This window comes from Capsella rubella, unplaced genomic scaffold (genome assembly GCF_000375325.1).
Source record: "Capsella rubella cultivar Monte Gargano unplaced genomic scaffold, Caprub1_0 scaffold_8, whole genome shotgun sequence".
NCBI classification, from domain to species: domain Eukaryota; kingdom Viridiplantae; phylum Streptophyta; class Magnoliopsida; order Brassicales; family Brassicaceae; genus Capsella; species Capsella rubella.
In genome coordinates this window covers 4476510-4487422 of record NW_006238916.1, presented here as the reverse complement: position 1 = coordinate 4487422, position 10913 = coordinate 4476510, and positions in this window count along the sequence as shown.

Genomic DNA, 10913 nt, shown 5'->3' with positions numbered 1-10913 from the left:
TTATTACCCATTGTTTTATACCCAAGTGGATAGGTCTTGAAGTTCAAGCCAGATATCAATGTGTGTTCCAATATACTATATCGGATTGGAACGGCATTGACGATGAATCAAACTTCCTTTTTCCTTTCAATGTACGCCGTGCGAAGAAGGAGCATCCACATCCCCATAACTTGGTTGTTAGGGTCTCTTGGCATGTAAAAGATGTGGTGGAAACTCGGATGGTACTCAAACCATGACCTCTCATCCTAGTTAAGGGGAGGTTCCAACTGATAGAACGTAGTCAACACCTGGTTGATAGCTTGATTTTCTTGCTATATTCCGACGGTGGAAAATACATCCTTAGAGATTGTAGTGCTACCGTTTCCTCGTTGATCTCCTGCAACAGACATTCATTTATATATTACTCATTTGCGAATTGTATTACCAGATAATCACACACAATCATATTCCTTGTTCTACGAGATTTACCAAATATATCTTAGTGTTTCTTTGTTCTATCAGTTTTACCAAGATATCCAATTCAAATACTTTTTTTTTTACCAAATATATCTTAGGCATGGCGATAATGTTTACTGCAAAGGATGTGATAGTAAGTATTTGAATTGGACCAAATAATGTGTGTTCTATAAGCACACATTATTTTACGATTACAATATAGTACGATCATTATGATATTTTACAAACCAAGGGCTTAATATACCACACAATGGACCCGTTTCAGCTAGAAAAATTGGCACACAAACAAGCATGTTCCATGCACGTCTGCCGATTATCTATTGTCATACGATTAGAAAATATGAGTAGTTAGGTATACGTATATTTGCGGATATATGTGGATTGTCTGCCAAATTATAAGGGTAACGCTGGTATTTAGAAATATATGTACCCTTTCTACAATTTTTCCAATACATGTACCCTTATATTACTTATTTTAAAAAACGTACTACTGAGCTGAATTTTTTCATTAATAGTTTTGTTAACTGGCTTACAAATTTTTTATAATTTCCTTAATTATATCATTTAGTAGATAATACAAAACTTTACTGTTATTATCATAAGAATATTAACTGTGTGTAAAAGTAAAGATTGTAATGGTTTTTTTGTTTTTTTTTTGTTTTTTTTAATCCAAAAAAGCATAATAGAACTGAAATTATAAAATCTAAAGAGTCTCACATCACAAGTCCATACTCCAAAAAACCCTTAAGATGATTCGAAATCGAAAAACAAAAACAAACCAGCATTTTTAACGGTAACTCTTCTGGAATCGAGAACGAGTACCATGACCTCCAAACTTCTTCGGCTCACACCTCCTCGGATCTGCCACAAGCAGAGTCACGAGAATTAATTTTGGCATTACCAACCTACGTAATGTCCTGCTTCCGTCTCCCAAAAGCGGTAACATCTAAACTTACAAGTGCGGTGGCCAAGTTTTGGTGGAGTTCAAATGGTCAGTCTGGAGGGATGCACTGGCGAGCATGGGATAAGCTATGTTCGAGTAAGAAAATGGGAGGTTTAGGCTTCCGAGACGTGGATGATTTCAATTCTGCCCTATTAGCAAAACAGTTATGGCGTCTCATGGATGTACCGGATTCACTTTTCGCAAAGGTTTTCAAAGGTCGATATTATCGGAATTCCACTCCAATTGATCCAATAAGATCATATTCTTCATCTTATGGATGGAGAAGTATCACCTCGGCTCGCTCTCTGGTAAATAAAGGACTCATTAAACGAGTTGGATCTGGAGATACCATTTCTATTTGGAATGATCCCTGGATACCATCTCAATTCCCGAGACCAGCCTTATGTAATGGGTCGCAGTAGATCCATTCTTACAAATTCGAGACTTAATAGACCGGCATACTAATTCATGGCGGTTGGACGTGCTTCAGGATCATTTCGCTCCGGAAGATATTGCGGTAATACAAGCCCTTCCACTTGGCAATAATCCTAAGGGTGATTCCTTAGGATGACATTTTACGAAGAACGGGAAATATACAGTTAAATTTGGGTATCATGTTGCTCGTCTACCGGATCCGAAGAATCCGGCTTTAGAATTCTATGGGCCGGACACAACTCCTCTATTAGCCAGAGTTTGGGAGATGCCGTGTCCACCTAAGTTACAACATTTCATGTGGCAACTGTTGACGAGATGTATTTCGGTCTTGGCTAATCTACGGAAGAGGGGAATTAATTGTGATACGACTTGTCCCCGATGTGGAGTTCAAGGGGAGACGGTAAATCATGTCATCTTTGAATGTCCACCAGCGCGTAAGGTATGGCCAATCTCCTTCCCAACGGATTCTGTGTTTGCAAATATGGATTACATAACAAGATTAACACAAAAAGGAGGTCAATATGAGTTGTGTCCTTGGCTGGTCTGGTATATTTGGAAGGCTAGAAATGGAAATTTTTTTGACAATTTGGACACAAACTCTTTGGAAATAGTGAGACTCGCCAAAGATGAGGCGCGCATGTGGCACGAGGCTCAAGTTGAAGTTTTAGGGGTTCAGGTGGAGATGGCAGTAGCTACGGCGGGGGTGGCTCGAAGTATTCCCTAGTTGCCTACTACATTCGAAGGGTATCGATGTTTCATTGATGGATCCTGGAAGGATTCAGACTCTTTTGCAGGTTTAGGGTGGTTTTTTCTACACGCTCAAGGGACATCGCCATCAACAGGAGCTACAAATATACGAAGAAGTCTCTCTCCTCTTCATGCTGAAGTAGAAGCTCTAGTGTGGGCAATGCGATGTATGATTGGGCATGACTTCCGTGATGTTACATTCCTTACTGACTGTTCTGATCTGGTGAAGATGGTGTCTTTTCCTCTTGAATGGCCGGCTTTCACTGTTTATCTAGACGATATCCTCGCCAATAGGGAATAATTCTCTACCTTTTCCTTATCTCTTATCCCTAGAAATCTGAATGTAAAAGCGGATTATTTGGCACGCCAAGTGCGTTCCGTTCCGTATCCAGTCAAGTTTGTAAAAAATTGCCCTATGAGTTGGCTCATTTGAGCTAACATTGGCGGTTTTTTTTTATGCCAATAAAAAAATCTATATAGTTTAAGTTTTGGTAAGTACTTATACTAATATATTTCTTAATAAATAAGTGTTCACTAAAAGTGAATAAGTTTTCCAAATAATTAGAAATGATATTTATGTAATTGTAAGATTTGGAATTACAAAGTATTTGGTTGTAAAACTTAAGTGGTGTGTATTATGATCTGACCCGTTGCAAAATTATCAATGATTTTAATATATGTTCTGACCTGCTGCAAAATTATCAATTATTATTTCTAATATTCGAACCTTTTAAAAGTTTAATATTTATAATATATGAATCTTATAAAGTTTAAAAAATTATAAATATTGAAACGTTTTTAAGATAAAAATTTAAAATATTTTGAAAATTTTAAAAAATCTTAAAAGTTTTACAACTTATAAAAATTTAACTATTATAATATTTTGAAGCTTTTAAAAATATTTAATTTGCTCAAATTTAGAACCATATAATATAAAATAAAAATTTTAAATTTGGATGCATGATAATCAAGCGTACTACTCATACGTAGTTCGAAGCATGTTGGTCTTATTTATAATAATCTGAACTATTGTCAAAAATATTTTAGCCGATGTAGGACGTTGTACATACATTTTTTTTGTCAATCAAGTAATATATGTCCGCTTTGAAAATTTTAAATTGTAATATATGTAAAAATAATTATGAATTTTTATTATATATTATAATATAATAAATTAAAAATAGAGAAATACCCTAAGATAGCATCATTTAAGTTTTACTTTCACATATACCACACACTCCTTAATTTAATATTAATATAATTAATTATTAAAACAAAAGACTAATATACCCTTAAATAAAAACCCAAAAGTTTCAACGATTCACTCTTCATCTTCACCGACGTTTATCATCACCGGCAAAATTCTCCATCATTGTCGAAGTCAGAGTCTCCATCATCTCCGGCGAATCCTAACGTCTCTCTCTCTCTAACTTCGTCGATTATCTCTGCCGTCGTTTATTATCTCCGCCGTCGTTTGTCTCTGATAGTCTACGCCAGCGTTCGTCTCGGGTTGTTCGTGTCGTTCCTCTCCCTCTTCTTTTGAGTAGTGAATCGATTCTGCTTTGATTAGTGTTTAGAGTAGTGAATCGATTCTTCTTAATCGTTTTTCTTTGATAAGTTTTCTGAGTAGTGAATCAATTGTTCTTTGATTAGTGCTCGTAGTAGTGAATTGGTTCTCCGTAATCGGTTTTGCTTTCATTATAGTTTAGAGTTTTGAATCGATTATGCTTAATTATTTTTTTATTTGATTAGTGTTGGGTGTAGTAAAACGACTATGTTCAATCGAAAATAGATTTTGGTTTGATGGAGAATGAACCAGCTTGGTGGAATAAACGTTGCAGATCCAAATTTGTAAGGTGATATCACATTGAATTTAGTGTTTAACGAACTAAGAGATATGGTACAGTTGCATTTGTGTATCTCAAGCTTTGGTTGTTTGAATCTCGTTAGTATAGTTGAGTTATATTCAACTTGTGGGGAGTGAAAATAAAATGGTAATGGAACCTGAGATTTTGCAATCAATTGGAACAATGGAGGATCTCTTAGTGTTTGTATACACTATGCTCACTTTATACAAAATGATTCCCTTTTAATAGTATAGCGCGGGGGAAAAGTTTCAACTTGATTTTTTATTAACGAAAACATTTTCCTAACAAGAGATTTTTCCGGTTGTGTTGATAATTTTTATGATAAATAAAAATTATTGATCAAATAGTTGCAATTGGCAGTGAGGGGGGGGGGGGGTAATTATTCTGTTTCGTTAATCTATATAGTTAGTTTAAGTTTTGGTAAGTACTTATACTAATATATTTCTTAATAAATAAGTGTTCAGTAAAAGTGAATAAGTTTTCCAAATAATTTGAAATGATATTTATGTAATTGTAAGATTTGGTATTACAAAGTATTTGGTTGTAAAACTTAAGTGGTGTGTATTATGTTCTGACATGTTGCAAAATTATCAATGATTTTAATATACGTTCTGACCTGTTGCAAAATTATCAATTATTATTTCTAATATTAGAACCTTTTAAAAGTTTAATATTTATAATATATGAATCTTTTAAAAGTTTAAAATATTATAAATATTGAAAAAATTTTAAGATAAAAATTTAAAATATTTTGAAAATTTTAAAAAATCTTAAAAGTTTTAAAACTTATAAAAGTTTAACTATTATAATATTTTGAAGCTTTTAAAAATATTTAATTTGCTCAAACTTAGAACCATATAATATAAAATAAAATTTTAAAATTTGGATGCATGATAATCAAGCGTACTACTCATTCGTAGTTCGAAGCATGTTGGTCTTATTTATAATAATCTGAACTATTGTCAAAAATAATTTAGCCGATGTAGGACGTTGTACATACATTTTTTTGTCAGTCGAGTAATATATGTCCGCCTTGAAAATTTTAAATTGTAATATATGTAAAAATAATTATGAATTTTTATTATATATATAAATTAAAAATAGAGAAATATCCTAAGATAGCATCATTTAAGTTTTACTTTCACATATACCACACACTCCTTAATTTAATATTAATATAATTAACTATTAAAACAAAAGACTACTATACCCTTAAATACAAACCCAAAAGATGTGTGTAGTTTCAACGATTCACTCTTCATCTTCACCGACGTTTATAATCACCGGCAAAATTCTCCATCATTGTCGAAGTCAGAGTCTCCATCATCTATGGCGAATCCTAACGTCTCTCTCTCTAACGCCGTCGATTATCTCTGCCGTCGTTTATTATCTCCGCCGTCGTTTGTCTCCGATTGTCTACGCCAACGTTCGTCTCGGGTTGTTCGTGTCGTTCCTCTCCCTCTTCTTTTGAGTAGTGAATCGATTCTGCTTTGATTAGTGTTTGGAGTAGTGAATGGATTCTTCTTAATTGTTTTTCTTTGATAAGTTTTCTGAGTAGTGAATCAATTAATTTTTGATTAGTGCTCGTAGTAGTGAATTGGTTCTCCGTAATCGGTTTGGCTTTCATTATAGTTTAGAGTTTTGAATCGATTATGCTTAATCATTTTTATTTGATTAGTGTTGGGTGTAGTAAAACGACTATGTTCAATCGAAAATAGATTTTGGTTTGATGGAGAATGAACCAGCTTGGTGGAATAAACGTTGCAGATCCAAATTTGTAAGGTGATTTCACAATGATTTAGTGTTTAACGAAATAAGAGATATGCTACAGTTGCATTTGTGTATCTCAAGCTTTGGTTGTTTGAATCTCGTTAGTATAATTGAGTTATATTCAGCTTGTGGGGACTGAAAATAAAATGTTAATGGAACCTGAGATTTTGCAATCAATTGGAACAATGGAGGATCTCTTAGGGGGGTGTATTCAATCTAACATTTTAAGTGATTTGTGGAAAACCAACAAATCCCATGTTATTGAGTCATGAATTTTAAAAAATCTTCGGAAATCTATTGTTATTGAACTAGTGATTTTCAAAATCTAATTTAAAATCTTCTAATGTCAAAAAAAAACAAATTAAATAAATTTAAAATCTTCTGAAATCCAATGTTATTGAACTAGTGATTTGAAAATCTAGTTTAAAATCCACTATTATTGGAAATGTTTTGAGGATTTGGTTTTTAAATTTTTAAAGGATTCTGCAGGATTTTGGAGGATTCTTTTAGTTAGAAATTCATAAATCCAAATCTTATGGTTTTAGATGATATTTGAAAGGATTTTACAATAAATCATATCAACTTACTTAAAGTCATCCAAAACCATCAAAATCATATAAAAACTTAATTAAACTCATATCACACAAAATACAAGATTGAATACACCCCCTTAGTGTTTCTATACACTATGCTCAATTTATACAAAATAATTCCCTTTTAATAGTATAGATAGATTATTGAATAACAAGAGATTTTAAAGTATTTTAAATGATTTTAAATAAATTCCAAGTGAATAACGTAGGATTTTTTAAAATCATTAATTGGTTTTTTTATTATTATTTCAAAAGCGGGTTTAGTATAAAATCATTAATTGAATAACAAGTGATTTTAAAAATACCCTAAAATCTTCTAAAACAGTAGTTCAATAATCTTCTAAAATACCCTCCTGGATTCTAAAACAACGTTAGTAACAACGTGAATTGTAATATTATTAATCTCACAGTTCAATACAAGTCATTTTACATATAAAACATTTATAATAAAACTGATTTAGTAAAATTTGATATTATACAATCTTGATAATTATTAAATAAACTCCAACAAAACCTATAAATTTTTAAAAATATGAATTATAAAGAAAATGTTTATCCCACGATGTGTCGCGGGTTAAAATCTTGTTCAATAATGTATCCACAAGCGGCGAACACCAAAATAAATGAAGAGGAATATTAGGTTTTATTTATATGAAAATATTAGGGTTTTTTTTTTGTCTCGATCGGCTCATCTTGCTTCTTGACATAGGCTCAATAACTCTCTGGAATTTAATACATCACCAAATCACATTTTTTTTAGTCTAACTATTCATCATTGATATAAAAAACTAGTTTAGTACTCGTCCGATGGACGGGTTATCTTTATTTAAAATTATCTTTATATAAACGTGTATATATATATATATATATATATATTTCTCTTAAAATTCGTTATTAAACGTTAATTATAAAAATCTAGTAATGTCAAACTGACAACCACCAAAACATTTGGGAGCTATTAACCATTATTCATAATATTGCTAAAATATTTTAAAAAATCTTAATTTAGTAATTATCCTCTAAAACATGATTATACCATTTTTAAAAAATTGTTATTTCTTAACTTTCACCCTTATGTTTTAGACAATAAAATTGCTCAATGGCATTATACATTCATACATAAATTAAAAATTAAACAAATATAACACATTATAAAATAAAAATCATGAATAAAAATATTTATTTAGTTAAACTCAAATTCTATTTTATTTGTAAAATATAAATCCTAATTCTCCTTTATGAACCCAAACTGATAAATAACCTTGTTTAATTGTAAAACCTAAATCTCACTCATCTTTTCTAAACCCAAACCGATAAATACACCAATTTTCTATCCATTTTTAAAAATAACCCTTTTCAAATATGTAAAGTTATAATTTATAAGGTACATCTAAATCATCATTACTTCTAGGAGACTCAATACAAATATTTATAAAGTTTTAAAAGGTTCTAAACGGCATTTATAAGACTTTTATAAGGTTTACAAAGTTTTTGTATGATTTTTAAATAATTTTTAAAAGGTATTTATGAAATATATATATAAATTTACACACATATAAATATAATTTGTGTATATATCTAAGCTTACACATACTTTTTTTAATAAATATCAAATTTGTTTACTTTTTAATTTATCAAAAATACCTTTTTTCCAGTACCACTTTTTAAATACCCCAATTTCAAAATTTATCAAAAAACCATTAAAAATGTTAAAATTTATCCCAATATGTGTGTAAACTTGATAAATATACACACAAATTACCTTTATATATGCATAATTGTTTATACATCTTTTATAAATAGCGTAAAATAACTTATAATTACCTTTTAAAAACCTTATAAACCCTTTTAAAACCCTTATAAAACTTGTAAAAAAGATTTAAAACCTTTTAAACATTATAAAATATTTGTATCAAATTTCCAAGTACAGTAGTTATTATATAGAAGTACCTTATAAACCATAAAACTTTATAATTTTTCATATTTAAACAGGGATATTTTTAAAAATGGATAGATAAAGGGTATTTTTGAAAAGGGTACACCAAAAGGGGTATTTCTCAATTTCTTTAATTTTTTTATAATTATTTTATATATTTTATGTTTTCATTTTGTTTTAAAATTCTATTTTTTCTTAATATTAACAAAATTAGATATAACATGTTGCGACATCTTATGTTTTACTTGACACTTATCATGATCACGTGAGTTAGTAAATTTTAAAACCAAGTTTTCGACATATAATCTCGATTAATTCTTAAACTTAAACCATAATTTAATTTACAAAGATAAACCATAACTCTCATTTATCATTTATATACCCAAACCAATAAATAACCTGTTTTAATTGTAAACTTAAAGTTTAAACCTTAATCCTCTTCTGTAAACAAAAACCGACATATAATCTTGTTAATTATAAATTTTAAAACACTATCTTATTAACAAACCAAATTAACATAACTAAAATTAGGTTATTTTTTTAATTTTATTAATATTTTTCTAATATATAATTCTTTATAATATTTATTTTATATATTTCCTTTTTCGATAGGGTTAATAATATTTCTATTTTATCTAAATATTACCAAAATTAGAATCGATACGTGTCAACATCTTATCCTTTATAATTAACACATGTCACGATCAAATGGCTGACTTTGAAAACCAAGGTAAAATCGACATATATATTCTTGTTAACTATTAATTTTAAATCCCTATCTTATTAATAAACCAAATTGACATAACTGAAATTAGGTTATTTGTTAATTTTATTAATATTTTTCTAATATATAATTCTTTATAATATTTATTTTATATATTTCGTTTCTCGTTAGGGTTAACAATATTTCTATTTTATCTAAATATCAACAAAATTAGAATCTACAATATTTCTATTTTATCTAAATATTAACAAAATTAGAATCGACACGTGTCAACATCTTATCGTTTATAATTGACACATGTCACGATCTTGTTAATGGCTGACTTTAAAAACCAAGGTTTATATAATAAGATAATAATATAGGTCATGATAAATCAAATTGAGCTGGAATTGCCAAGGTCTAGGGAATAAGGCGGCTATCGGTTATCTTCGGGATTTATGGAATAAACATAGGCCGGATTTTTTTATTTCTTTCGGAAACGAAACAGCTTTCTTCTTTTGTAGAACAATTTCAATTTCATTTTGGTTATTAAAATTTAATCACGGTTGATCCAATTGGTTGTAGTGGTGGTTTGGCTCTTTTTCATAATAATAATAATTCTCATGTTTTGGTTTTATTTAAGTCCAATAGATTGATTGACATTGAAACGGTTGTTAACGGGAAAATAGTACACTTAACGTTTATTTATGGTGATCCGGTCCCCAAGAATCGCGACTTAGTTTGGGAGCGGTTAATAAGGTTTGGCTTAAATAGGTCTACACCGTGGTTTATTATTGGGGGCTTTAATGAGATTACGGGAAATCACGAAAAGAGGAGGGGTAAGCCACGCCATGATTAGGAATTGTGGTTTTCTTGAATTTCCACATTTTGGAGATTGGTTATCTTGGCGAGGTTGGCGGGACAAGAAACCAATTTGGTGTCGGTTGGACAGGGCTCTTGGTAATGCTGATTGGCATGGAGTTTTTTCAGATAATGTTACAGAATATTTACCTATGGTTGGTTCCGATCATAAACCGGTCTTAGCTTTGGTGTCGCAGAGCAAGTTTAGTAAAAAACGGCAATTTATGTTTGATAAAAGGTGGCTTGGGAAGGAAGGGTTGATGGAAGCAATTGCTTCAGGTTAGGGAGGATATACGGAGATGGAATCAGGGGTTTTTGTGGAGAAAATGGTTAATTGTCGACATGCTATATCCAGGTGGCGTAAATTACTGGTTCCTTTTGGAAGGGATATTATTGATGAACTAAAACGAAAGTTAGAAGTGGCCCAGGCTGATGATGCGAGTTTACCGTCGGAGATTTACGATTTGTCTACTCGGTTACGTAATGCGTATAAAGATGAGGAGCTGTATTGGTATCAAAAAAGTAGAAACCGTTGGATGAAGGTTGGGGAACGCAATTCTAAATTTTTTCATGCACAAGCAAAAATGCGGAGGGCGCGTAA